The sequence below is a fragment of the Bubalus kerabau genome, chromosome 2, assembly GCF_029407905.1.
Source record: "Bubalus kerabau isolate K-KA32 ecotype Philippines breed swamp buffalo chromosome 2, PCC_UOA_SB_1v2, whole genome shotgun sequence".
Classification (NCBI taxonomy): Eukaryota; Metazoa; Chordata; class Mammalia; order Artiodactyla; family Bovidae; genus Bubalus; species Bubalus kerabau.
This window is the reverse complement of record NC_073625.1, coordinates 109,899,620-109,927,484: the sequence shown is the minus strand read 5'-3', so window position 1 is coordinate 109,927,484 and position 27,865 is coordinate 109,899,620. Positions and strand designations below refer to the sequence as shown.

The following is a 27,865-nucleotide window of genomic DNA, read 5'->3' as shown; positions in this document are numbered from 1 at the left end:
GGAAAACCACTAGACCATTCAGGTATGCCCTAAATCATATCCCTTACGGTTATATAGTGGAAGTGACAAATAGATTCAAGGGATTAGATCTGATATACAGAGTGCCTGAAGAACTATGGACAATTCTTTGGCATTGCCTTTCTTTAGGATTGGAATGAAAACTGACCTTCTCCAGTCCTGTGGCCACTGCTGAGTTTTCCAAATTTGCTGGCATATTGAGTGCAGCACTTCCACAGCATCATCTTTCAGGATTTGAAATAGCTCAACTGGAATTCCATCACCTCCACCAGCTTTGTTCGTAGTGATGGTTTCTAAGGCCCACCTGACTTCACATTCCAGGATGCCTGGCTCTAGGTCAGTGATCACACCATCGTGATTATCTGGGTCATGAAGATCTTTTTTGTACAGTTCTTCTGTGTATTCTTGCTACCTCTTCTGAATATCTTCTGCTTCTGTTAGGTCCATACCATTTCTGTCCTTTATCGAGCCCATCTTTGCATGAAATGTTCCCTTGGTATCTCTAATTTTCTTGAAGAGATCTCTAGTCTTTCCCATTCTGTTGTTTTCCTCTATTTCTTTGCATTGATCTCATCTTACACACTAACAAATTAATGCCTGGCATATAGAAAATGCTTTATGAAGATAGGATTTTATTTAGGTTTTATGGCTTGTACTTTTGTCTAAGAAACCCTCTTTACCCTGAGCTGTAAAACTGTTCTCTCCTCTGTCTCTAATCTGCTGTTTAATTTGTCCTCCCTTTGTGGAGTTTTTAAGTCATATTGGTTGTTATCCTGCTTATGTTTTCAAGCTTCTCTTCTGTCTCTAAGCACTTAAGAAACCTAAGTAGTGTATGTTCTGTGTCTGAATTGTATTTGAAGTGTTTGTTGGTTTGTGTGCGGATAGATTCTTGCTTTTTTCTGCTGCTCTTCAGTCAAGGAAACTTTTTATCTGTGTTTGTGTATGTGTGTGTGTGTGTGTATCTGTATATAGTTAAACTACACTTTTATCCAAGGACCCAGGGTGTCTACCAAACTGGGATCAATTTAAATCAAACTTTCTCAGTGTTTTTTCAGATAACATGAATATAGACCAAAAAAACCCATGTGGCTGGCTTGTTACAGATATTCCAGTATATTTCTTCACCTCTGTCCGGTGCCAGAACCGAAAGTGGTGATAATCTTTGCTGTCTGGCAGGGTTAGTTTCTCATCCATCCTCTCTCTAGGGAGGTGCTTCTGGGGGCTTGAGGTTTTATCCTATGTTCCCCATTCCCACTGCTCACATGGCAGATGATGCAGAAGCTTAGGGTCTTTAGGTTTTAAGCAAAGAGGCTTCAAGGAAAATCCAGTCCTGGTGCTTACTTATTTTCCGGGATTCCTGATGTCATTTCAGTTTTGGGGCTCTGTGAATTCTTTTTGTCACTTCAGCGGTGTGCTTGAAAATGTATTTCTGTGTACTTTTTAATCCAATGTTTTAGTTGCTTCTATCAATAGCAGTTATTCAGAGTATTTAATTTGCAGTATTGCCAGTAATGTATGTCTTCATCCTTTTTCTGCTCCTTATTCCCCCTCTGTCCCTTCTCTCCTTCCCATCCCCTCCTCCTTCCTTTCCTCCCTTCCTTCCTTAGCTTGCCTATAATTGTTCAGCAAACCAGCTTCATCCTAGAAAGAGGAGGCCTAAAGAATAAAAGCCTTTTGTATGGGTGATGGGCTTTCATTATCCTAGCACCAATTTTCTTGCAGATTTTTATTTATTGAATTATGTATAAATAATGTTCTAACTCCTCTTAGCAAAGTATAGTGCTTTATTCATTATTATATCCACAGCGAACTAGAGAATTATAAGGCAGTACACACAAATTTTTCTTCGGCTGTGTATAAAAAGAAATAGCATTTACAGGAATGTAAACTGCACAAGTTAACCCTGTCTCTGTCCTTAAGCCTTTTGACTGTATTCAGTTCCACTGCTGTGGGCCAGGCTTTCATCTCTCTAATGTTTGGACATTCCAAACTTTCTTGGGCAATTCTGAAGTCCATTTTCTAAGGATTATTATAAACCTGTTATTTAAACGTCTTAAACCTGTTTTATTCTCAGATGTCTAAATTGGCTCCTCGTAGGGGATCCACTTTATTTTCTTCTCTGGGCATCAGGAATGATCATGATGGATGGTCTGGTCTGAACTGAAGGTGTTGAATTGCAATCCTTGCAGCAAAGATTCTCTTGGTGGAGGTGATTTTTATTATCCACAAAGAATGGGCTGATCCTACCTTCCTAAACCATTCAGAGAAATTTAGCCAGGAGCTAGCACGTGAAGTTCGTAGATCATTCATTCACCAGACATTTTACAAGACACCCACTGTGAACCAGGGGTTAATGCTCTGTATGAAGGACTGGAAATGTAGTTTTTAATAGGATGGACTCCTTGTACCAGTGTATTACACCATCATGTTTTACAGCTTAAATTTACACGATGTTATATGTCAATTATATCTCAATGAAGTGGGAAAAATATGACAGATGCCCTGATCTCAGGGAGTTAATGGTTTAATAGGAATGGTATTAAATCTCCCCAATACTCTGTGTTCTAAGAGAAATACTGCTTTCCCCTTCCCAAATAATACTCTGGAGATAGGGTTGGTTTAATAAATATGCAACATTTATAAAGTTGTGATCTCAGTAGTGTAGCTCTGGTGCCAGAGTAGTTTTGCATTTTTAAAATCAATACCTTGAGATATATTTTGATACTTATTCAATATCTATCTTAAACATTGAGGAATCTTCGCACCTTCTACTAGAATGTTTTGTTCTATTTTCTAATACTCCAAACTTGGAGTCCCTTACTTTTTAATACTTCAAAGCTCTCCATCCAGCCCATCCTGATAATGCTTCTTTATTCAGTCCCCCACTGTGTACACAATGTCCCTGATAATTACAATTATTCCCCTAATGGCTTTTCTTGTGATAATTTTCCTAGCAGCTTTGGCTCTTTCTTTACAGAGAGTGGAACTGGGAGAAAAGGCTCAGTAACCTGAGGGGAAAGTGGTGAATACCAGCATGTTAATATCTCCATCTCATCACATCAGTTTGTGTAAGATAAAACTCTCCACAAGCACATGTGATTTGAACTGATCTTTACTTTGAGGGGTAATAGTGTATTGTGGCCCATATGTGGAAATGTGGATATTAAAAAATGCCAGTTTTCAAGGAGCCCAGTTACCAAGTCATCACATCCTAAGATAGAGTCATCTTGTTGGCCACTAAGAGTAGTCAAGAAGGAAGTTTGAACTGTTACTAGGAAGAAGGGGTGGACTTCCTGGAAGGATGATCTGGGAGAGTTAAGGAAGACAAAGGGTAGAGGGGGAGCGTAATGGATAAATGTAAAGGGGCCGTGGAGAGCCCAGAAAGGGAGGCATAGAATCAAGGGATTGTGGACTTATGCATTTTCCAAGGCTATGGAATCTAAGTTCTTTTTATTTCCAGGGCACATATGCTGTTTTCTGAATCATGGCTTACATCATCTAAAATGCATGTTTTTTCCTGACTCCAGTGGACTAACATGAAAAACAGGTATATTTTACTATTCTGCTCACATAGTGGAGATCTGATGGGGCAGGCTTCTAATAGCTTAAATTATACTGTATACATGTACTTTGCAGTGATTTGACATGGTATCTTATATTTTTGGTGGTGATTGGTTATAAACTTAAAACTGCCCTTTCCTAAATTTCTTCCCTGGTGGCTCAGCCAGTAAAGCATCTGCTTACAATGCGAGAGACCTGGGTTCAATGCCAGGTTGGAAAGATCTCCTGGAGAAAGAAATGGCAACCCACTCCAGTATTCTTGCCTTGAAAACTCCATGGGCGGAGGAGCATGGTAGGCTACAGACCATGGGGTCACAAAGAGTTGGACACGGCTGAGTGACTTCATGTTCACATTCCTAAATTTAGTCGTAAGATTCCATATTTTAATCTTTCTTCAGTGTAACTGTATATTGGATCCCACCAGGTACATGAAATTCCCTGAGACTGTCAGGACTCCCCTCTGGTGATGTGGTAGGGCTTTCCTCAGTGTCCTCAGAGAGGACTTCCTATAGGATATTGTCACTGTTGATATTGATTAGTCCCTGGAGGATTTACTTTGGCCTTGTCATTTCTATTGTTTCAATCCCTCAAAGTATGCAGAAATCATATTGTTTCCTTGTTCTATGGTACTATTAGTTTGTCAGGGCTCTTATAACAAAATATCAGAGACTGGGTGGCTTGTAAATAACATACATTTATTTCTCAAAGTCCTGGAAGCTGGGAAGTCTAGGATCATAGCCCTGATGGGTGTGGTCCTGGTACGAACCCATCTTCTCACTGTGTCTGCACATTATGGGAAGGACAAGGAATCTGTCTAGGTCTCTGTTATTAGGGTATTAATCCCAGTTGTGAGGGCTCAGCTCTCATAACGTAACTACCTCCCTAAGGCCTCACTTCCTTGTACTGTTACCTTGAAGGTTAGGATTTCAACATAAGAATTTTCAGGAGACAGAAATGTTCAGACCATAGCAGTAATTATCTGAATAAGGCTGACCTGTCAGCTTCAAAATTTGAGGGTGTTGTATGTCAGTCTAGAATTTAGTATCCTGTGGTAGGTACTTAGCTGTGATTACATAAGAATCACATAAAGAATTTTTACTTTCTAAAAAATAGTTTTGAAAAAAGTTGTAAATAGTTATGGGGAAATTAGTGTTCCATATGTAAAAATATAGGATCCAGGGCTTCCCTGGTGGCTCAGTGGTTAAAGCGTCTGCCTCCAATGTGGGAGACCCGGGTTCGATCCCTGAGTCGGGAAGATCCCCTGGAAAGGAAATGGTAACCCACTCCAGTATTCTTGCCAGGAGAATCCCATGGACAGAGAAGCCTGGTAGGCTACAGTCCACGGGGTCGCAAAGAGTTGGACATGATTGAGCGACTTCACTATATCAGATCAGATCAGATCAGTCGCTCAGTCATGTAGGACTCTTTGCGACCCCATGAATCGCAGCACGCCAGGCCTCCCTGTCCATCACCAACTCCCGGAGTTCACTGAGACTCACGTCCATCGAGTCAGTGATGCCATCCAGCCATCTCATCCTCTGTCGTCCCCTTCTCCTCTTGCCCCCAATCCCTCCCAGCATCAGAGTCTTTTCCAATGAGTCAACTCTTTGCATGAGGTGACCAAAGTACTGGAGTTTCAGCTTTAACATCATTCTTTCCAAAGAAATCCCAGGGCTGATCTCCTTCAGAATGGACTGGTTGGATCTCCTTGCAGTCCAAGGGACTCTCAAGAGTCTTCTCCAACACCACAGTTCAAAAACATCAATTCTTCGGCGCTCAGCCTTCTTCACAGTCCAACTCTCACATCCATACATGACCACAGGAAAAACCATAGCCTTGACTAGACGGACCTTTGTTGGCAAAGTAATGTCTCTGCTTTTGAATATGCTATCTAGGTTGGTCATAACTTTCCTTCCAAGGAGTAAGTGTCTTTTAATTTCATGGCTGCAGTCACCATCTGCAATGATTTTGGAGCCCAGAAAAATAAAGTCTGACACTGTTTACACTGTTTCTCCATCTATTTCCCATGAAGTGATGGGACCAGATGCCATGATCTTCGTTTTCTGAATGTTGAGCTTTAAGCCAACTTTTTCACTCTCCTCTTTCACTTTCATCAAGAGGCTTTTTAGTTCCTCTTCACTTTCTGCCCTAAGGGTGGTGTCATCTGCATATCTCAGGTTATTGATATTTCTCCCGGCAATCTTGATTCCAGCTGTGTTTCTTCCAGTCCAGCATTTCTCATGATGTACTCTGCATATAAGTTAAATAAACAGGGTGACAATATACAGCCTTGACGTGCTCCTTTTCCTATTTGGAACCAGTCTGTTGTTCCATGTCCAGTTCTAACTGTTGCTTCCTGACCTGCATACAGATTTCTCAAGAGGCAGATCAGGTGGTCTGGTATTCCCATCTCTTTCAGAATTTTCCACAGTTAATTGTGATCCACACAGTCAAAAGCTTTGGCATAGTCAATAAAGCAGAAATCGATGTTTTTCTGGAACTCTCTTGCTTTTTCCATGATCCAGCAGATGTTGGCAATTTGATCTCTGGTTCCTCTGCCTTTTCTAAAACCAGCTTGAACATCAGGAAGTTCACGGTTCACATATTGCTGAAGCCTGGCTTGGAGAATTTTGAGCATTACTTTACTAGCGTGTGAGATGAGTGCAATTGTGCGGTAGTTTGAGCATTCTTTGCCATTGCCTTTCTTTGGGACTGGAATGGAAACTGACCTTCTCTAGTCCTGTGGCCACTGCTGAGTTTTCCAAATTTGCTGGCATATTGAGTGCAGCACTTCCACAGCATCATCTTTCAGGATTTGGAATAGCTCCACTGGAATTCCATCACTTCTACTAGCTTTGTTCGTAGTGATGCTTTCTAAGGCCCACTTGACTTCACATTCCAGGATGTCTGGCTCTAGGTGAGTAATCACACCATCATGATTATCTGGGTTGTGAAGATCTTTTTTGTACAGTTCTTCTGTGTATTCTTGCCACCTCTTCTTAATATCTTCTGCTTCTGTTAGGTCCATACCATTTCTGTCCTTTATTGAGCCCATCTTTGCATGAAATGTTCCTTTGGTATCTTCGATTTTCTTGAAGAGATCTCTAGTCTTTCCCATTCTGTTGTTTTCCTCTATTTCTTTGCACTGATCGCTGAAGAAGGCTTTCTTATCTCTTCTTGCTATTCTTTGGAACTCTGCATTCAGATGTCAAGACCAACCCCATGGAAAAGAAATGCAAAAAAGCAAAATGGCTGTCTGGGGAGGCCTTACAAATAGCTGTGAAAAGAAGAGAAGCGAAAAGCAAAGGAGAAAAGGAAAGATATAAACTACACTATATAACTAGTACTAAAATGAATATAGGATGGATTACTAATTTGTGGATATAAGACACAGAAAAGGAACTTGAAACAAATAGAGGAAATATTTATTGAGTTTCTGGAATGCATTTTTAACCTTAGAACTGGAAAATAATCACCCAGGAAAATATCAATGGACTTAACTAGGTAAAAATTTTCAAATGTACATAAAAATATAGGGAATTAAAAGTTCACTATAATTTCAGTAAATACTATAGAAGAAGTTAATATTTACACAAAGAACTCATAATAAGATACAAAACTATTAGAGCTCAAAAAGTGAAAGAGTAAACAAATATATGGGAACAAAGAACTCATGAAAGGGGAACTTGAAGTGATTATTAAAAACTTGGGAAAAAATGTTCACCATTGTTAATTACCAAAAACCTATATATTAGGACAGTTATGAAATGCTACATTTTGTCTATCAAATTAGGGAAAACTTAGAAAACAGTAATACAGAATCTAAAGGGAACATGATGTCGCAAAAAGCATCCCATATTACATATAAAATTAATAATTGACAAAAACTTCTGAAAAGTAATTTGGAAATATATAACAAGAACCTTTAAAACATTCTTATCCCTTGCTCTAACAATTGTATCTTATGGACTTTGTCCAACAGAAATAATAAATTTTAAAAGCAAATGTTAGGCATCTGAGAGGACAGGATGGATGTACTTTTTCCTTATCCTCCTCCTATGTGCAGTGTGCAGAGTGGTAACACGGCACTTCTACCCTCCCAGCCAGCATCGTATCAGCAGAGGCCTGGTGTGGGGCCAGAAGTTCCAGCCTTGCCCAGAGACAATGAGAAGCCCATCTAACTGTGTCAGTGAGGGCTGAGAAATGTACCTGGACTTCTAACCGCACCTGGAAGTGAAAAAGTGGGACCTATCCCTTCCTCGGTCAGAGCAGTGCCAGAGAAAGCTAACTAAAAGAGGATTTGAATAAGACATATTTATCCAGAGTCTTATTATTTAATATCCAAAATGTACAGGTTTGAGTAGAAGAATCACTTACCATGCTAAGAACTCGGAAAATCTGAACTGAATGAAAAGGCGGTCAACAGACACCACTGCCAAGAGACAGAGATCTGTCAAAGATTTTCAAGCAGCCATCAGAAAAATGCTCCAAGAAGCAATTATGAACACACTTGGAACAACAGGAAATCTCAACAAAGAAATAGAAGATATTAAGAGGAACTAAATGGAAAATTAGAATGGAAAAATATAATACTTGAAGTAAAACTCTCAGTGGTTGAACTCAATAGGAATAGGAGAATAGAGGGGACACAGGAAAGAATCAGTAAACTTGATGACAGAATAATAGAAATTATTCAATCTAAACAGCAGACTGAAGTAGTCTAAAAAATGACAGCATCTCAGGGACCTGAAAGACTTAAACAAAAGTATGACATTTGTGTCACTGGAGTCCTGGAAGTAGAGGAGAAAGAGAATGGGGGGAAAAGTGCTCAAAGAAATAAGGGATGACTTTTCTCAAATTTGGTGAAGGATGTATTTATAGATTCAAGAAACTGAGTGAACCCAAAACAGAAATCTATACCAAGACACATCATAATCAAATTTATGAAAGCTGAAACAAAGGAAAAATCTTAAAAGCAGTGAGAGAAAAGTGACAACTTTTCTGTGGGAGAGAAATGGTTAAAAAGATGGCCTATTTCTTATTAGAAAACATGAAGGCCAAGAGGAAGTGGCACAAGATTTTTCTAGTCCTAGAAGAAAAGACTTGTCAACTCAGAATTATATAATCAGTAAATATATCCTTCAGGAATGAAGGGAAAATCAAGACATTCTAAAATGAAGGAAATCTAAGAATTCATCACCAGAAGACCTACCTAAGAGAATTCATCACCAAAAGTATGACTAGGGAAGCTCTCTAAAGAGAAAGAAAAAATTTTAAAAGAAGGTATTTTGGAATATCGGAGATGAAGAAAGAGCAGTGGAAAGATCAACCAAAATGAGTAAGTACAGTAGAATTTCCTTATTTTTCTTGAGTTATATTTACATTTGACAAGCAAAAGTTATAATACTGGCTGATAGGATTTAAATGTATGTAGAGAAAACATTTACATCAATTATACTATGAATAGGGGAGATAAAGAGATGTCAAGGGAGAGAGTGTTTCTAAATTTCACTTAAGCTGGTAAAATGTCAGCACCAGTAGATTATGATGGTTTATGGATATATAATGTAATAACTAGGGCTTCCCCAGGTGGCACGGTGGTAAGGAATCTACCTCCAAATGCAGGAGATGTGGGTTTGATCCCTGGGTTGGGAAGATCCCCTGGAGTAGGAAATGGCGACCCACTTCAGTATTCTTGCCTAGAGAATCCCATGGACGGAGCAGACCTGGCAGGCTACAGTCCATGAGGTCGCAAAGAGTCAAATATGATTAAGCACACACACACACACACACACACACACAAAATGTAGTAACTAGAGCATCTGCTAACAAAGGTATACAATAGATGCAGTCACAGATACTATGTATAAATCAAAACACAATTCCAAAAATGTTCAAGTAACTCACAGGAAGGCTGGAAAAAAGACAATGGAGAAACAAAAACTAGGGTAAACAAGGTGAAATAATAAAATGGAAAACTTAAGGCCTGATGTATCAATAATTTCATTAAATGTAAATGGTCTAAGTACATCAATTAAAAGACACATTGACTGAGTGGATTAAAAAGAAAAAAAAAAAAAACTGACCTAACTCTGTGCTGTCTATACAATTTCATTTCTTTTTTTTTTTCAAAGTTGGAAAATTTTTTATTGTCTCTTTTTTTTTTCACTTTTGTTTTTTTTTTTAATTTTATTTTATTTTTAAACTTTACATAACTGTATTAGTTTAATATAATGATACAGGTAGGTTGAGAGTAAAAAGATGGGAAAAATATGTATCATGCAAACTTTAAAAAGTAGGTATGGCTATATCAATATCAGATAGAGTAGACTTTATAGCGTGGAAAGTTATCAGACACAGAAAATAAATGACATTATAACATGATGTCATTTGAAATGACTCATTAGGAGTCCATCTACCAAGAAAACATAACAATCCTAAATGTTAGTGCAGCCAACAGTTGAGCTGCAAAACATGTGAGACACAAACAGAACTGAAAGGCTAAATGGACAAGTCTACTCTTAACTGAAAAACAAGGCAGAAAGTCAGCAAAGATATAGAAGAACTCAAGAACACCATTAGCCACCAGGATCTATTGATATTTATAGAACAGTACTGTACAAGAGTAAAACACACATTCTTTTCAAATTCTCATGGAACATATGAGGATAGACCATAATCTGGGTCATAAAACAATATTCAACATATTTTAAATAATTGAAATCACACGGAAAATGTTCTGTGATCACAATGAAATCAAAGTAGAAGTCAGTAACAAAAGTTACTGAGAAGCATCCAAATACTTGGAAACTAAACAGAATAATTCTAAATAATCCATGTGTCAAATAGCAAGTCTCATGGGCATTGAAAAAGTACATTGAAGTATATGAAAATGCAAATAGACTGTATCAGAGTTTATGGCAGACTGTTAAAGCAGTGTTGAAAGAGAAATTTATACCACTAAATGCTTAGATTAGGAAAAAAGAAACATCTCAAAGCAACAACCTAAGCTCCCACCTCAGGAACCTAGAAAAAAGAACAAAATAAACCCAAATTAAGCAGAAAGAAGGAAATGAATATAAAAGCAGAAATCAATGAAATTGAATATAGAAAAGTAGCAGAGAAAGTCAAAGAAACAGAAAGTTGGGTGTTTTTTTTTTTTTTTTAAAGATCATTAATATTGACAAATCTCTAGAAAGATTAAAAAATTCAAAAAGAGGAAATTTACAAATTAACCAATACCAGGAATGAAACAGACTATCAGTGAACATCCTGCACACATAAAAAGAATAGAAATGAAAACTATGAACAGCTCTGGACACATAAATTTGACAACTTAGGAGAAATGGGCCAATTCCTTAAAAATGTGTGAACTGCCAAAACTCACCCAGTATGAAATAGATAATTCAAATAGCTCTGTAACTATTAAGGAAATTGAATTTGTAATTTAAAAACTCTCAGAAAAGAAACCTCTAGGCCCACGTGGTTTCCCTAGAGAAGTCTATACCTATTATTAAGTGAAGTGAAGTGAAGTGAAAGTTGCTCAGTCATGTCTGATAACTTTGTGACCCCATGGACTCTACAGTCCATGGAATTCTCCAGGCCAGAATACTGGAGTGGGTAGCCTTTCCCTTCTCCAGGGGATCTTCCCAACCCAGGGATCAAACCCAGGTCTCCCACATTGTAGGGGGATTCTTAATCAGCTGAGCCATAACACCAATTCTATACTATCTATATCATCTCTTCCAGGAAATGGAATAGAAAGAATAGTTTTTAACTCATTTTATGAAACTAGTATTTATCTGTCATCAGAACCAGAAAAAGATAGAACAAAAAAGGAAACAAATCAAAAACAAAAAAAGCAACTACTATAGACCAGTATCCTCCATGAATATAGATGGAAAAATCTTTAGCAAAATATTAGCAAATGAATTCAGCAATATATAAAAAGAATTATCACAGTGAATTTATTCCCAGAATGCAAGTCTGATTCAGTATTCAAAAACAGTGTAATTCAATATATCAAAAGCCAAAGAAGGAAATTATTAAATCATATCAATTGTTGCAGAAAAAATTTTTGACAACAAGTCTTAAAAAATGGAATTGGAAAAGTAACTGTTCAGAGGATAATATAGACTTTACAGAATACAGACTTGGAGAATATATTTGGAGATCAAATATTCAACAAAGAATTATTGCCTAGAATATATAAAGAATTCTCAGTCTCAACATTAAAAATATCAAATGATTCAAACAGAAAATAGGCAAAAAACCTATAAACAGATATTCCACTGAAGAGGATATACAGCTGGCAAATAGATACATGCAAAGATAGTCAACATAATTAGTCATTAGGGAAATTCAAGTCAAAACCACTACACGTGCAACATAATGGCAAAAAACAAAAACAAAGCTAACAAAACAAAGAAACAAAACCCACAACACCAAATGCTGGTGTAGATGTGAAGAAACTAGATCACTCATACTTTGTTGGTAGGAATGAAAAATGACCCAGGCATTGGGAAATAAAGTTGCAGTTTCTTTAAAATGTGAAGTAACCGTGCAGTCTTGGACAATTAAACTTTTAGGCATTTGTCTAAGATAAGTAAAAACTTAGGTTCCCAAAATCTGTACATGAGTGTTCATAGGAGGTTTATTTATAATAGTTCCAAACTGAGAACAATCCAGATGTATTTCAGTGATGAATGGTTAAATAAACTGTGGTACATCCATACCGTGGAATACTACTCAGCAATAAAGAACAAATTATTGATGTGTAACACTGGGTGAACCTTCAGTAAATTATGCTGTGTGGAAAAAAAGAAAGCCAGTCTCAAAATATTACTTTGTGTGACTCATTTGTTCTTTAAGTGACTAAATTATAGAAGTGGAGAATAGAGTAGTGATTGCCAGGGTTTAAGGAGTGTGTGTGGGGGAAGGCCGGTGGGGGAAAGTGGGTATAACCATAAAAGGGCAGCATGAGGGATCCCTGTGAGGGTGGGAATGTGCAGGATCTTGACTGTAGCAATGTCGATATCCTGGCTGTGATTTTGTACTGTAGTTCTGCAAGATATTACAGTTGGAAAAACTGGGTAAAGACAAATGAGATCCCTCTGCATTATTTCTTACAATTGCATATTGTAAGAATCTATGATTATTGCAAGGAGATCCAACCAGTCCATTCTAAAGGAGATCAGTGCTGGGTGTTCTTTGGAAGGAATGATGCTAAAGCTGAAACTCCAGTACTTTGGCTACCTCATGCGAAGAGTTGACTCATTGGAAAAGACTCTGATGCTGGGAGGGATTGGGGGCAGGAGGAGAAGGGGACGATAGAGGATGAGATGGCTGGATGGCATCACCGACTCGATGGACGTGAGTGTGAGTGAATTCCGGGAGTTAGTGATGGACAGGGAGGCCTGGCGTGCTGCGATTCGTGGGGTCGTGGAGAGTCGGACACGACTGAGAGACTGAACTGAACTGAACTGATGATTATGACAAAATGAAAATTTTAATAAAGAAGCAAATATCTGTTCATTTCAGTCCTGTTTATAATGGCAGAAAATTTGAAGTAATCTAATGTCCAAAAGTGAGCAACGTTAAAGTAAATTAAATTATATTTATAACATAAAACAGAACATTATGTTTTTACGAACCCTCCTGAAATAATTGTAAGTAAGTGTCTTAAATAATGTTATAGAACATAATTACTATAATGTGCAGTGAACAAGAGTATACAGAATTGTTTATACCTTATGATCTCAGCCATGTTTAATTGCATTAACAGAACTGGAAAGATATATGACTAGTGTATGAATGGAATGTACAGGAATAGACTCACAATGCATATGGAGATTTAGATTATGATAGAGATTTCATCTCATGTCACTGGGCAAAGATAGACTTTTAAATGAATGTATCTGGGAGTATTTTGAAAAGGATAAAGTTAGGCCTGTATCTCACACTGTACATAGGAATAAACTCCAAGTAGCTTAGGAATCTAAATGCAAAAATGGAAATCATACAAATACTAGAAGAAAATACGGGCAAATTCCTTTTTCCTCTTAGGATAACAAAAGACTTTCTAACTATCCACTAAAATCCAGAGGCAAGAAAGTAAAAAACTGGTAAATTTGACTATATAAAAATAAAAAAATTGCATGACAAAATGACAATAAACAAAATCAAAAGACAGCTGACAAACTGGAAGAAAATATTCACAACATACACAGACAAAAGTTACTGTTTATGATATATAAAGATCTTTTAAAACTTGAGGGACAATGGAACAGAAACCTCATAGAAAATATGGAAATGATGTGAATAGACAATTCACAAAAAAATGTCTCTCAGGCATGTGAAAATGTTCAAGTTTACTGATACAGAAACAGAAATTAAACAAAAGTGATATATCTTTGCTCACATACCAGACTAGCAAAAATTAAAAAGTGTAATAACACATTCTTTTGATAAGATCATGGAGAAACAGGCAATTTCAAACATTGTCTGATATGAATGCTTGCAGCTCAGTGTGAGAGATTTGTGTTCCCTAAGTTCAAGTTTCCTCAGATGTGGCACAAATTTTCTCTGTGTGTAGGATCTACCTGGGTCATTACATATCACCCCCATGGGCCTGGGGGGCAATGGAACCAATGCAAACCTGGAGCGCATACTGACTGCTGAGCATTGAGGAAATAAATTCCTTTGTCTTTGATCTTGAGGTTTCATGTCCTCTTATGGAACTGTAGTATTCAAATGCTCATATATTTGGCTCAATTGGTAAAGAATCTGCCTACAATGCAGGGAACTGTCTGCAGTGCAGGAGACATAAGAGATGCAGGTTCAATCTCTGGGTTGGGAAGATCCCCTGGAAGAGGAAATGGCAACCCACTCCAGTATTCTGGCCTGGGAAATCCTGTGGACAGAGGAGCTTGGCAAGCTATAGTCCATGGGGTTGTAAGAGTCAGACATGACTTAGCTACTAAACCACCACTACCACCACAGCTTTTATTGGGGGGTGGGAATGTGGAAATGTTACTTATGTTGTTCTGTATAGGATGTGTTAATGTTAGTTGCTCAGTCATGTCTGACTCTTCGTGACCCCATGGACTGGAACCTGCCAGGCTCCTCTGTCCATGGGATTTTCCAGGCAAGAATATTGGAGTGGGTTGCCATTTCTTGCTCCACTATATAGGATAGTGGTAGGTAAATTATAACGCAGCTGTCAAGATCTGTGAGTATCTGAGATTTTACCCTACATGCAGGTTAACCAATTAGCCTGCCATGCCACAGTTCCTTGGAATCTGGAAGACTTGTGTCAGAGAAGAAGGACAGTTTACTGTTAATACTTAGAGCAAATACTATAGCTGAATATTATTTCTGGCATTATTCTTTTGTGTCTCAGTTCCCACAGATCAAAGCAAAGAGTACCAGGTAATACCTGTACGTGTGATGTCTGCACAGAAGAGGAACCCTGAGATTAGGGAAACTGGATCTTTTATAGTAAGAAATAACCATCCTTCCCATTTGTTTGGAGGAGATGCTGTCTCTGTTTTGTAAGGCAGGTGGCCATACAAACATGCCTGAAAAGACAGTCTGGAACAAAGGGCAGTCAGTTCTTTGCTAAAAAGATATGAAGAAATGCAAAGAGCTTCAACAATACTCACATAATGGAGTGTGTGTGTGCTCACTTGAGTCACGTCCGACTCTTTGTGACCTATGGACTGTAGCCCTCCAGGCTCCTCTGCCCATGGGATTCTCCAGGCAAGAATGCTGGAGTGGGTTGCTGTGCCCTCCTCCAGGGGATTTTCCTGAACCAGAAATTGAACGCATTTCTCCTGTATCTCTTGCATTGCAGGCAGATTCTTTACTCACTGAGCCAGCTGGGAAGCCCACATTTGTGTGTATACTCAGGCTGTTGAGCATACATGTACATTTCCAACCTTTGTCCACTAAGGGTAATCTGCTCTGTCACTCAAACCTTGGAAGACATGAACATACCCTGAACTGTGATAATAGTTTTCTAAATGCCATTTTTCAGTAAAAGAAACCAAAGTTCAGTAAACGAGTGCTTGATTACAGGGCAGGGGCAGGGAAAAATACAAGATGAGCATTATGGTATCAGAAGTGTCTGAAAAATGTCAAAAGGACACGAGAAACAACTTGAAGGATTTCTCAGTGGCCAAAGCTGGAACAATTTGACCAACAGAATATGTAATTGTACTATTGGATTATAATCCATAGAATAAATAAATGTCATTGAGTCATATTTATCCAAAGTTTATAATTGAATATGTAAATAAATGTAAGATAAATAATAGTTCTTTCTTACAAAAGAATTCCAGAAGAATGAATGAGGTGAAAAAAAATTGAGGGGAAAAAAATCACCACAAGGCAAATACCACAGTAATAATGGTTGCAGCAGAATCTCCTCCTGGATGTTACTATCAGTGGGTGAAAGTTGCAGAGGAAATAGGGTATTAGCAGAATGTCAAAGTATCTGATGCAGTGTATCAATTACAAAGGGGAAAACAGTAATTTTACGATGAAGAAACCCTACAGACACCACCCTAACTCACTGCTCAAGGTTAGCATTGCCAGTAATAGCAGCTGCCAACATCATGCACCCCCTGAAATGATGTTCTGAGAAGGATACAGCCTTACTTCTGTGGTATTCATATGAAAAGGCATTGGAAGTACTGATGCTGAAGCTGAAACTCCAATACTTTGGCCACCAGATGCAAAGAGCTGACCCATTAGAAAAGACCCTGATGCTGGGAAAGACTGAAGGCAGGAGGAGAAGCGGGTGGCAGAGGATGAGATGGTTGGATGGATGGCATCACCAACTCAATAGACATGAGTTTGAACAAGCTCTGGGAGATGGTGAAGGATAGGGAAGCCTGGCATGCTGCAGTCCATGGGGTTTCAAAGATTCTGACATGACTGAGTGACTGAACAACAAACCCGTCTCATCACTAGAAAACACTAGGCAAACCCCAAATGAGAGACAGATATCAAAAGTCCTAATGCTGTGAAAGGCGAGTGGAGACTGAGGAACTGTCAGATTGGAAGAGACCAAGGAATCACAACTAAATGCGATGTAGGATCCTGGAATAGAAAAATGACAATAGAGAATAAATTGGCAAAATTCAGTTAAGGTTAATAATTTCATTAATGGTATTTTACCTATGTCAATTTCCTGATTTGATCATTACATTAAGATTCTGTAAATTGTTAGCTTACAGAACACTGTACAAACTACAACTTGATTTATTAAAAAATATATATATATAATAGTGTACAAATATATAAATAATTATAAACAATATAAATATTATAAATAATAATATATACAAGTGGAATGATATATTTTTACATTATATAATATATAAATAGTATAATGTAAAAATCCTTCTACAGATTTTTTTCATTTAACATTAGGTCTTCAAGATTTGTCCATGTTCTGTTCATTTTAAATGCTACATAGTTTTTCACTGCATAGTTACATACATTTAACCATTCCCTTCCTAAAGAAGTTATTTTCTTTTTTTTCTCTTTTTTAATATTATAAATAATGTTAACAATGACAACATAGATGAAAGTTCCTGTGAGCCTGTTTGCAGTTTTTGTAATAGTGTTTTTTCCACTCACAAGAGTGGAAATTCTGAGTTGTAGGGCATGTGTATCTTGAACATTACTAAATAGTGCCAAGTTTATCTCCAAAGTGGTTAAACCCATTTGTACTCCCACTTGCAGCATGTGAGTTGCCATTTCTTCACTTCACTTGGCAACACTTCTATCATCAGACTTGTAAAATTTGCCAATCTGATCAGTTTAAAATGATATTTCATTTTTGTTTTAATTTGCATTTTCCTGCTTAGTAATGAGGTTGAACATCTTTCTATATGATTTTTGGTCATTCATTTTTCCTACTCAGAAAATCACTTTTTCATATCTAACTAACTGTTTATGACAACTTTATATGTATTGGGGATAAAGACTGGAACAAAGCATAGAATACATAGATGATGCAGTGCTTGATTGCACTGGCTGAGATACAGCATCCATAGTCTTGGCGTACCTGGTTTTGTTCCAGGTAACTGTCCAGAGAATATCCAGAGGTGGTTAAGAGTCCTGAAATCATGAAATAAGAGAAGTGGTTGCAGCAACAAGGACTGGTTTCTCCTAAAGACGTATCTTAGGAGGGATGTGACTGCTGATTAAAAAAAAAAAATGAACAAAGTCTCAGGAGGCAGAGGATGTATTAATGTTGTTTCAAGGGAGCTAAGGCCAGTGGTAGAAATTTTGAGGAAGTGTATTTGAATTCAGGTTCAGGGAGACTTTCATTTTTAACAATGAATTTATTCTGGAATGGAATTGGTTGCACGATCCCTGAACACATTTAAGCTATTTCAGGCCCCTGTGGATATAGCTAGAGAGATTCCTCTGCAGGGAAGGACCGTGAAGGAATAATGTCTCATCCAACTCAAAAGTCTGTGTTTCCATAGTAAACAGTTTGTAGAATGAAGCTCCAGGAAATGTACAAATGAGTCAATTTTTAAAATTTATATTTATGGTTGCTCAGTTAAAACATTGCTCGAGGTAATAGTGAGTCAGTCTTTAATTTTTCTAAGATTCGTCAGCCAAACAAATAAGCCTAAATTGGCTGACTCAAAGCAGAGCATTGACTCCAAATTCCAAGTTGATTTTTATGATACTTCAAGCTCACCCGCTTCTGACTTCCACTCCAGATGACTTTCTGCCTTTTGGGTCCTGTGATTCTTGTAGCTAGATGATGTATCTACCCAGTGGTACCATTTTATCTTTTGTGCTAAAGGATGTGGAAGCATAAAAGATAAATGGTGAAAGGAAGACTCTTTAGGGAAAGGGGAAAGTTTATAGCATTAGGCAGAAAATAAGGAGTTGTTTTTGAGCAACTAAAAGACGCCTTATAAATAGACTTGGCAAGCAACATAAGGAATTTTAGTTAGAGGGAGAATTTTCTGATAGACTTTCTAAACACTGTAATGAATGTTTATGGGACTTCCCTGATGGCTCCAACAGTAACAAATTTGCCTACAATGCAGGAGACCTGAGTTCAATCCCTGGATTGGGAAGATCCCCTGGAGAAGGGAATGGCTACCCACTCCAGTATTCTTCCTTATATGTCTTTAAAAATCAAGTAGTCCTAACTATAGGATGAGATGGTTGGATGGCATCACCAATTCAATGGCCATGCGTTTGAGCAAACTTCGGGAGATGGTGAAGGACAGGGAAGCCTGATGTGCTACAGTCCAGGGGGTCACAGAGTCAGACACGACTTAGCAACTGAACAGCAACAAAATGGCTAATGGAAATTGAGGAATCCATTCTGACTCCATTCAGAGCGAAAGACTGTCAGTTCAGATATTATCCTCCTGGAAACTCACTCTGCTGGCGTGACCGTTGATAGGCCCTAAGTGGCCTCTAACTTTTGAAGATCTTGTATGTTCTGAGGATCACAAGTGTTTTCCTTCTGGTCACCCTGTTGGGGATTTTAATTAAAGGATTCCAGTCCAGTTACGCTACACTGACTATTCCTCCAGTATTGGCCTGAAGTTGCCATACAGTCCCATGTGCTCCCAAACACCTTGCTGCACCAATGGATCATGTCTTCCATTATTTTCTCTTCTGGGCGAGATGGAGGTCAGTCCAGGTTGTTGTTTAGTCTGCTGAGATTCTCTTATGTTTTGGGAATCAGCAGTGGTGCCTGGCATCCTTGTTTCATACAGAGATTTTACAGCCACTGCTTATTAATATTTCCCCTCTGGTAAGAGGCCTTTGGAAGGAAAGCAGGAGCAGGAGATAGTGTAGGCAAGCTGCTGCCACCTCCCTAATTGTGACCCTCACTCTCTCTTACATTAGAAAAATCTTTCCCATAGACTCCTGCCTGGAAGATAGGCCCAGATAAATCAAAATGCTGGTAGGAATGCAGTTTAGGCTCCTGGGGTGAGTGCTTACTCCCTAGAGGCTCCTGAAAATGGATAGATGTTAAGAGTTTTGCAGAAATATTATTGAGTTGAGTATACATGATAGTTGAAAGGAGACACCCAGGGAGGAAAAGAGAAACAGGAACCAGCTGGGAAGAAATGTACAAGAGTAGGAATGCCAACACCAAGAGGATTGGAAAATTAAAGGAACTGAGTGAAGGAAAAAAGTTGAAAATTTATGTAAATGCATAGAATCAAAAGGCAGCTTTGAGAAAGAAATTAACATAATTATGATTCCAAGAGTGTAAGATTTTGACTTGATCATTAATGTGGATTCACTGGCAGTAGTAAGTGAAGAAGCTAGGAGGAAGTTTACTGAATAAATGTGCCTGGTGTTGATTGGCGTGTGTGTATCTACTGGGCCTTGTTTTGTAGCACATTCTCTCTCCTTCCTCCTGTAGGTTGTGCTTGGTGGGACAGGAGCAGCGGGCTCATAAAGACCTCAGATGTGCAGGATACCCCCATTTGAGCATCTGCCTTGTTTTCTCTGGAAAACCCAAAAGACCGTTATGCTATTTATAATGATTCCAAACATTTGAGGAAAGCAGTTTATAAACACGAAAGGATGCTTAGAAAAGAGACCAGGAAACTGGGGAGTCAGAGAGGTAATTACAGAGAAAAATGCTAATCTCTTAGCAGCAGCAGTGGTTTGGAAAAGGATTGATTGCCTTCTGGATTTCTGAGCTGATGGTGTCCTGGGTGCACTTTGGTCTAGTGTCTGATCTAATATATTCTATCTTGACTTTTAGAGTATCTTAACCAATTAAAAAAAGTCTTGCTTTTTGGATGCCACGTGGTAAGATTTGAAAGGGATCTGGGAAAGACACTGTTATCCAATGATACCTTCCCCAGTGGATCAGTAGGATATCAGAACAGAGAAGGACCTTTCAGAGAGGTTCTTGGGCGCTTGAGTCAGGGTAGGTGCCCCTAGTCGCTGTGTCCATATAGTAAAAGCTTTGATTTTTCCAATAATCATGTACAAATGTGAGAGTTGGACTGCGAAGAAGGCTGAGTGCCAAAGAATTGATGTGTTTGAATTATGGTGCTGGAGAAGACTCTTGAGAATCCCTTGGACAGCAAGGAGATCAAACCAGTCAATCCTAAAAGAAATCAACCCTGAGTATTCATTGGAAGGACTGATGCTGAAGCTCCAATACTTTGGCCACCTGATGCAAAGAGCTGACTCATTGGAAAAGACCCTAAAGCTGGGAAGCATTGAGGGCAGGAGAAGAAGGGGATGACAGAGGATAAGATGGTTGGATGGCATCATTGACTCAATGGGCATGAGTTTGAGCAAACTCCAGGAGATGGTGAAGGACGGGGAAGCCTGGCATGGTATAGTTCATGGGGTCGCAAAGAGTCAGACGTGACTTAGCAACTGAACAACAATAGAAGTCATTGCGTCCATCAGAAATGCCTTCCATTTATATCTCTATCTGGCCCCGAGAGAGCAGGGCACATGGTTAAACAAACCGCACAGTTCTAGAGCCACCTCTTTATTTTATGGTTGAGGAAATGGCAGCCCAAAGAGGTTAAGTGACACGCCCAAGGCCACACAGTACTACAGCAGCAGATCCAAGGCTAGAGCTTTCCTCCACTGCTCCTTCCACAGCGTGGAGCTGCACTCACACCAGACCCCTCATTTCACTCATAGAGATTCATCTCCTTGGGAGCCGGTGTTGCGTTTCTGGCAGTTCCCACCAGTGTCAAGTGTACTCAGAATTATGATGTATTTAATAACCTTTGAGTTACCTTGCTTGGAAACTTATAAATACCAGAACACAGAGATGTTGATAGGAAAGGAAGGAATGGGGGAAACATGGAAGAATGAAGAAGATGCAGCAAGGGGCACTGCCTAAGAAGGACGGCCTGGGGTGGCGGGTGGTCACAGGCAGGTACAGCCTGTGTTCACCAGTGACATGAACTCGGCAGCTGGACATGTGGCTGGAAAGCACTGACGTGGCTGTCAGGTGGGGTGAGTGGAGCTACTCTCCTTACTACAGTTTACAGTTCCCCCATAGGATTTATGGAGAAGGCAATGGCATCCCACTCCAGTACTCTTGCCTGGAAAATCCCATGGACAGAGGAGCCTGGTAGACTGCAGTCCATGGGGTCATGAAGAGGAGGACACGACTGAGCGACTTCACTTTCATTTTTCACTTTCATGCATTGGGGAAGGAAATGGCAACCCACTCCAGTGTTCTTGCCTGGAGAATCCCAGGGACGGGGGAGCCTAGTGGGCTGCCATCTATGGGATCACACAGAGTCTGACATGACTGAAGCGACTTAGCAGCAGCAGCAGCAGCAGCATAGGATTTATATCATGAATTCATCTCTGGAGCAGCTCTGTCTAGTACTCTTGTTCCATCTGAATTTACTTCTAGCTTCTTAGGCTTGGCCAACTTTAGGTCCGGGACTGCAGGCTTAGTCTTCAGGAAACCTCTTCTTGACCCAAGGCAGTTTGGACCAAGCACCCGGAGGAGGGCAGCTTGGCTTTCAGCCCGAGCTGCGACTCATCTTGCCCCCGACACTTCCCCATCTGCTGAGAATTGGGGTGCATCGCCTTTCTCCTGGGCTCTGTTTCCTTTTCTGTAAAATGGGGTGGCCAGAAAGCTTACAAGGGGCAGCGTGTATGACTGTGTTGGCACCTAGCTGGTACCCCATCTTCTCCCTCCCCTGCCTCATCCTGAGCAATCTTCTTGGATAAAATCCCACTTCCATTTCAAAATTCCTATGGCTTTTCTAGTCGTCTCCTTGGCTAGTTTTCCTATTGTTCTTCAAGTGCATGTGAAGAGCCATTTTGTCTCTTATTACAGAATCTTCAGCAGCTTACTCAGATACTCAAGTGCCTTCAGAAGAGCTCTGTTTGTCACTGAGCTTCTTGGGTTCCTCATGGCCACTGATTCTTCAAGATCCATTTGTACCTGGTGCTCAGAGATCACACAGATCCTTAAAAGCCCACAGTCGCGTGTATAAGCCATCCAGTTTTACCCTCCCTAATTTACAAGATACCACACCCAAATTACTCAGCTTGTTCAGGGTGAATTCCTTATGAGGCGCTGCCTAAAACAACCCCTGTCCCCGCTTTATGCCTCTTTGTCCTCACAGAAGTCAATCTGTCATAGTCCAGTGCAGGGCAGCCTAGAGGGATCCATTACTTTCATTGGAAGGGCCTTCTATCTGAGTTTTCCTTCAGGGCGCTGGGTTTTAGATATGTCCCTCTGCTCCTGAGACAGGCCGCTGATTTGCATCTGTGTTGTGACAGCGATTATGCATGTTGTGAATAAACACGCTTGTGTACGCGTGTGTGCTGTCACAGCGATGAGTAGCATCCAATAAATACCGGGTTCAGAGCATGCCAACATCCTCCCAACAGCTGGCACAGCTGAAAACTTGCCTGCCTTATTAGCACTCCACTTATCTGGAATCTGCTCACTGAGCAGAAACAACTTCATAAATTTCTTCAATTTGCATTCTGCCTTGCTGTCGCTCGTTACCAGTGACCTCACTCCCTCCCAGGATCGAGCCGACTGGCCTCCCGCAGCTGGCCTGCTCCGTGTCCTCACCTCTGCCCGTCAGCACTGGAGGCAGAGCTGAGGTGAGGCTTGTGGCTGGGGCCAGCACTGGGGAAGGAAGTATGACAATTGTTTTCCTTTATCCCCAGTGACATTTCCAGATCTTCTTTTTCGTCCTGTCAATTTGTAACCTCTTCCTTCCGAGGCAGATGAACATGCACAAGTCCAAACCTTCTTCCAAATGGGAGAGAGAGAGGCAGGCAGTAATTTGGTTGTCCAAGAAAATATCCGCTCTCAGTGTCTTTCAGAGATCAGTCAGGTGCATTCTCAATGTTTGCCGGTTTCTCTTAATCATTCTAATCTGATTCCCCAGCCTTTTAACCTCTCTCTCCTCTGCCCTGGCTCTTTCACTCCATGTCATGTTGTCAGCTGTTTCATTAGCCAGAGTTCACCACTCGGAGCATCCAGTTAAATATTTGCAGGCCAGGTGCCTTTTATTATTGCTGTGTGATGTGGGGAAGGCTGATTCCTTCTCTCCTCTTGGACACAAACCCTCCTCCCCTGTATTACTCTTGGTTACAGATGGTGGTCTGCTTGCTGTCTGGGATCCTTCCCAAATTGCTCCCTCCTGCCCTGGGACCTTGAACTCCCCACTAGACTGGGGAGGCAGCTTCTGAATGCAGCAGAACCCCTGAGCAACAGCCTCATTAAAAATCACATCACGGACTTGGTTTTATTTTTCTCCCTCCCTGACTTGATGAAAACAAAACAAGAAGAGGTGGGGAGGGAGGAAGGAGGAGAGCTGGAAGTGAATTGCTTAATGGAGACACTCAGTCTGAATATTTAATATGCTGATTTTATTGAATAAAAGGTGAAAAAGTGGTTCTTGTTTGTTGCTTGCCTGTCAAACCATGGCAAACAAGCATTCTTTTCCCTGACTGCAGCTTTTTATTACTGTATGGATTCTAGAGTGTAATTATGCCCTATATCTGAGCTGCATTATACACACAATTATAATTCCCAGGCTGAACTATTTATTTATGGCCAGGGGAGATATTTGTTCAGTTTCCTAGGAGGATTATTTTTTTTGGGTGATGTCTCTCATTGTCTTGCCCTTCACCAAGATGGATTGTTCAGGAGAAGCCCCTCGCTCTGAGCCCCTGGCTTGTCTGTTGACAGTTTGGACGAACTTCCCAGCTACATTTATGCATGCTGTTGGAGAAAGACGCTGGGCAAAAGAAATTTCAGGGCTATAAATGTTTGAGAATGTTTGTACTGTTTTCAGAGCTTTCATGGGAAGGACTTTTTATTCTAGCTATTATCATCTCATGAAGTCTGATTTGGAATCATTTTAGAAAATAGCTTTCTCTAGGTACAGCCTGCCTGCCTTTGCAGTTCATAAAGAAAGAGCCTGTGGCTAAATAGAATTCAGGTCAGTAAACACTTGTTGAGGACCTTACTGTGAGTTGGGCCCTGTGCTGGGCACTAGGGCATAGAGATGTGGAAGGCTTTGTCTTTATCCTGGAAGATCCACAGCTCATCATAAGAAACAGATACACCATTAATTATGTGAGAAATGTAGTAAGTGCTGCAATATTGGTTCATACATTGATTTACATTTTTTCTAGTGTCATACTATATCTGAATACTACACAGAGAATGTAGATGTAATTGGAGAGAAAAAGATACTGGTCTTTGCCCTCGGGTGTGTTCTCTACCCCTGTTGTAGAAAGAAGTGAATGGAACCAGACGAACAAAAAGTCAGTAAGTAAATAAACAATTTAAGGTACTGAAGATTGCTATAGAAAAGAAATGGGAAGATGTGATTGGGAATGTCTGAAGGTGGAAAAGGAGGAGATGGGTAGTTAGAGAAGATCTCTTGAGAAGGTGTCATTTCAGCTGAGACTTTAGTGAGGAGAGGGAGTTGGGCATGGGTTGACATGGGGGAGGAGCTTTCTGGCAGCAGGAACAGTCCGTCCAAAAGTTCTGAGACAGGGACTGTGAGGACGCACAAGGAGAGAGGAAGACAGCTTGGCGAGGTGGCTGGGACTGGATCACTTAGACCCTTGTAGACTGTGGAAAGGACTGTTGGGGTTTTATTTTCTTTTGCAGTGGGAAATCACTAGGCACGTCTGATGGGATTGTGTCAGCGGTCCCAGTCTCCCTTAGCCTAGATAGAGGCACAACTTACAAACTAGATCAGTCTATTGTTCCCTTCCTGGAACAGAAGGAGAACGAAGTGAATAAAAATGCCTGGGATCTCCCGCTTCTTCTACCAGGCTTGTGTGGCTTCTGCCCTAGAAGCAGGTTTCTTATTTCTCATCTGACACTCTCTCAGGCCCTGTCCATCTTCAAGGCTGGCTTTCCAACTTTCCATTAATTTCGTGAACCTTAAAATTATTTCTCATAACTTTCTTTTGGATTAAGTTATCAAGGCTTTGTTGCAACCGAGGAAATCCAACTGGCTGGAGAAGAGAAGAAACATCTTCAGAGATCTGTTTTTCTTTTTCTATCTATTTTAGCTCTAAGCAATTTACATCTAGGCCTTATCTGTTTTCTGAGTCTCAAGAGTTCAAACATTGATTGCTGCTTCCTGATGATTTTCTAATTCTTTTATGTATTTTTCATTTTTGTAAAAATGTGTCCAGAATAATTTCTTATTCCTATGGCTAAAAAGTTCAATACTTAGCTGTGAAGAATGTATTTTAATCTTTATACTTCTAGATGTCTCTTCTTCCTATGAGTCTTTTAAATGTTCTTTTCTTCTTAGTTTTTATCTCTCAAACTTATAATAACCTTTTTGAAATATGATTACTTTACAAAGAAGTCAACTCTTTTAACTAGGATTTTAATGCATTTTCTCTAGCATTTTGCTTTAATAGAAGACACATATTTGCAAATAGAATCTCATTATTTCTCATGTTCATTTCCATTTCTAGTGTGATTTGTAAATAAACTCAGGCCATGAAGTCCAAAAACAAGTGATATGTGGACCCTTGGTATTCTAATACATTTTTTCTTAAAGATTATGTTTTTGATAAAATTTAATCAAAAGGATAGGAGAAAGGAAGAAGTGCAGTTAGCTATGGGAGTGTGTCTTCTATGAAGGTCATGACAAAACTAGGATTTTCAAGTGCTGTAGGGACAAGCAAGGTTATTTGATGCTATTTTGTACTTTTGTAGCACCTTTATTTTGAGGACTGATTTCTCAGTTTATTTTTAACCAAAGAGAATTAACTTGTTCAAAACCCCTAAACCACAGGGAAATCATCTAAAGCCTTACAAAAGATGTCTAGACCAGCCACAAAGCAGACTACCTCAATGAGTGGAGATAGCTAAGGAGATAGGAGTTACACAGTACAGGTTGATAAGTGATATTATCATGAGTTAAGTGCAAGATGCTTTTGTATAGGTGAGACCTCTGCTCAAGCCTTGTGATGAGTAGTTTCCAAAAGAAGGAGGTAGGAATGAGAGCTGAAGGAGAGGAAAGAGTTAACCAAGCAAAAACAGAGTAGAGTTCTAGAGAGAACTATGTTTACCTACAAGGGGATGCAGGTGAGCATGAGGTACATCTTTGCATCTTCAGTGTGACTAGAGCAAGACCCAGTGAGGGATGATGATGGAGAGGCAACTGGAAGGTGCTTCACTATGCATGGACTATTGTCATGTGCAACATAGGTTTAGCCTTCATACTGTCCTCCCCAGCGGTCACTCTGGCTATGGGTCCTGTTTTCCTCATTCTTCTGAAGTAAATACTAATATCTCTTGACAAGGTTGTAGTTAGACTGAATGATAGAGCATATACCTGATACAGAGGATGATATGGGTATGGTAGGTAGAACTCCAGGACTCCCCCTAAAGATTTTCTGCCCTGTTCTTCATGATTGTAGCTATACTGAGATATCACACACAAGGTTATGTTAGATTAAGCAACAAAAGGATTTTGCAGATGTAATTAAGTTTACTAGTCAGTTAACTTCAAGTCATTTGAAAGGAAAAAGGTTTTACAAGCTAGTAACAGAAAAAGAAAGACTTCCCAGGTGGTGCTAGTGGTAAAGAAGCCCCCCACTCCCCACCCCATGCAGAATACACAGGAGACATAGGTTTGATCCCTGGGTTGGGAAGATCCTCTGGAGAAGGAAATGGCAACCCACTCCAGTATCCTTGCCTAGAGAATCCCATGGACAAAGGAGCAAGGTGGGCGACAGTCCATAGGGTTCACAGAGTTGAACATGACTGAGGTGACTTACGGAGAAGGCAATGGCACCCCACTCCAGTACTTTTGCCTGGAAAATCCCATGGACGGAGGAGCCTGGTAGGCTGCAGTCCATGGGGTCGCTAGAGTCAGACACGATTGAGCGACTTCACTTTCACTTTTCACTTTCATGCATTGGAGAAGGAAATGGCAACCCACTCCAGTGTTCTTGCCTGGAGAATCCCAGGGAAAGGAAGCTTGGTGGGCTGCCGTCCATGGGGTCGCACAGAGTCGGACACGACTGAAGCGACTTAGCAGCAGCAGAGGCGACTTAACACATGCAGCAGAAGAAGCCAAAGAGATTCCAAGTATGAGAATCCAGTGCACCCTTGATGGCTTGAAGATGGAGGTTCTCATATGTCAAGAAATGAGGAGGGTCTCTATGAGCTGAGACCAGACCTTGGCTGACAGCCAGCAAAGAAATGGGGAACTTTTTCTTATATCCTCAAAGGAACTGAGTTCTGTCAACAGCTTGAATTAGATGGGAAGTG

At 39.9% G+C, this 27,865-nt stretch overlaps 1 long non-coding RNA gene across 11 annotated transcripts in view; it reads left to right on the top strand.

Moving 5' to 3' along the window:
* Positions 1-27,865, top strand: part of LOC129643557 (uncharacterized) — a 192,871-nt gene that overhangs the window by 96,231 nt on the left and 68,775 nt on the right. Inside the window, exons 6-9 of one of the 11 annotated variants that reach the window (XR_008710379.1) lie at positions 148-354; positions 2,996-3,086; positions 3,479-3,565; positions 23,702-24,038. The exons of 1 other annotated variant lie outside the window; for it this stretch is intronic. This is a non-coding gene — a long non-coding RNA (uncharacterized LOC129643557). Of the gene's footprint in view, positions 1-147; positions 355-2,995; positions 3,087-3,478; positions 3,566-7,933; positions 8,417-20,005; positions 20,506-23,701; positions 24,039-27,865 lie in introns of those variants that run through there. 9 more of the 11 variants (XR_008710375.1, XR_008710376.1, XR_008710377.1 and 6 more) reach the window with 9 other exon arrangements.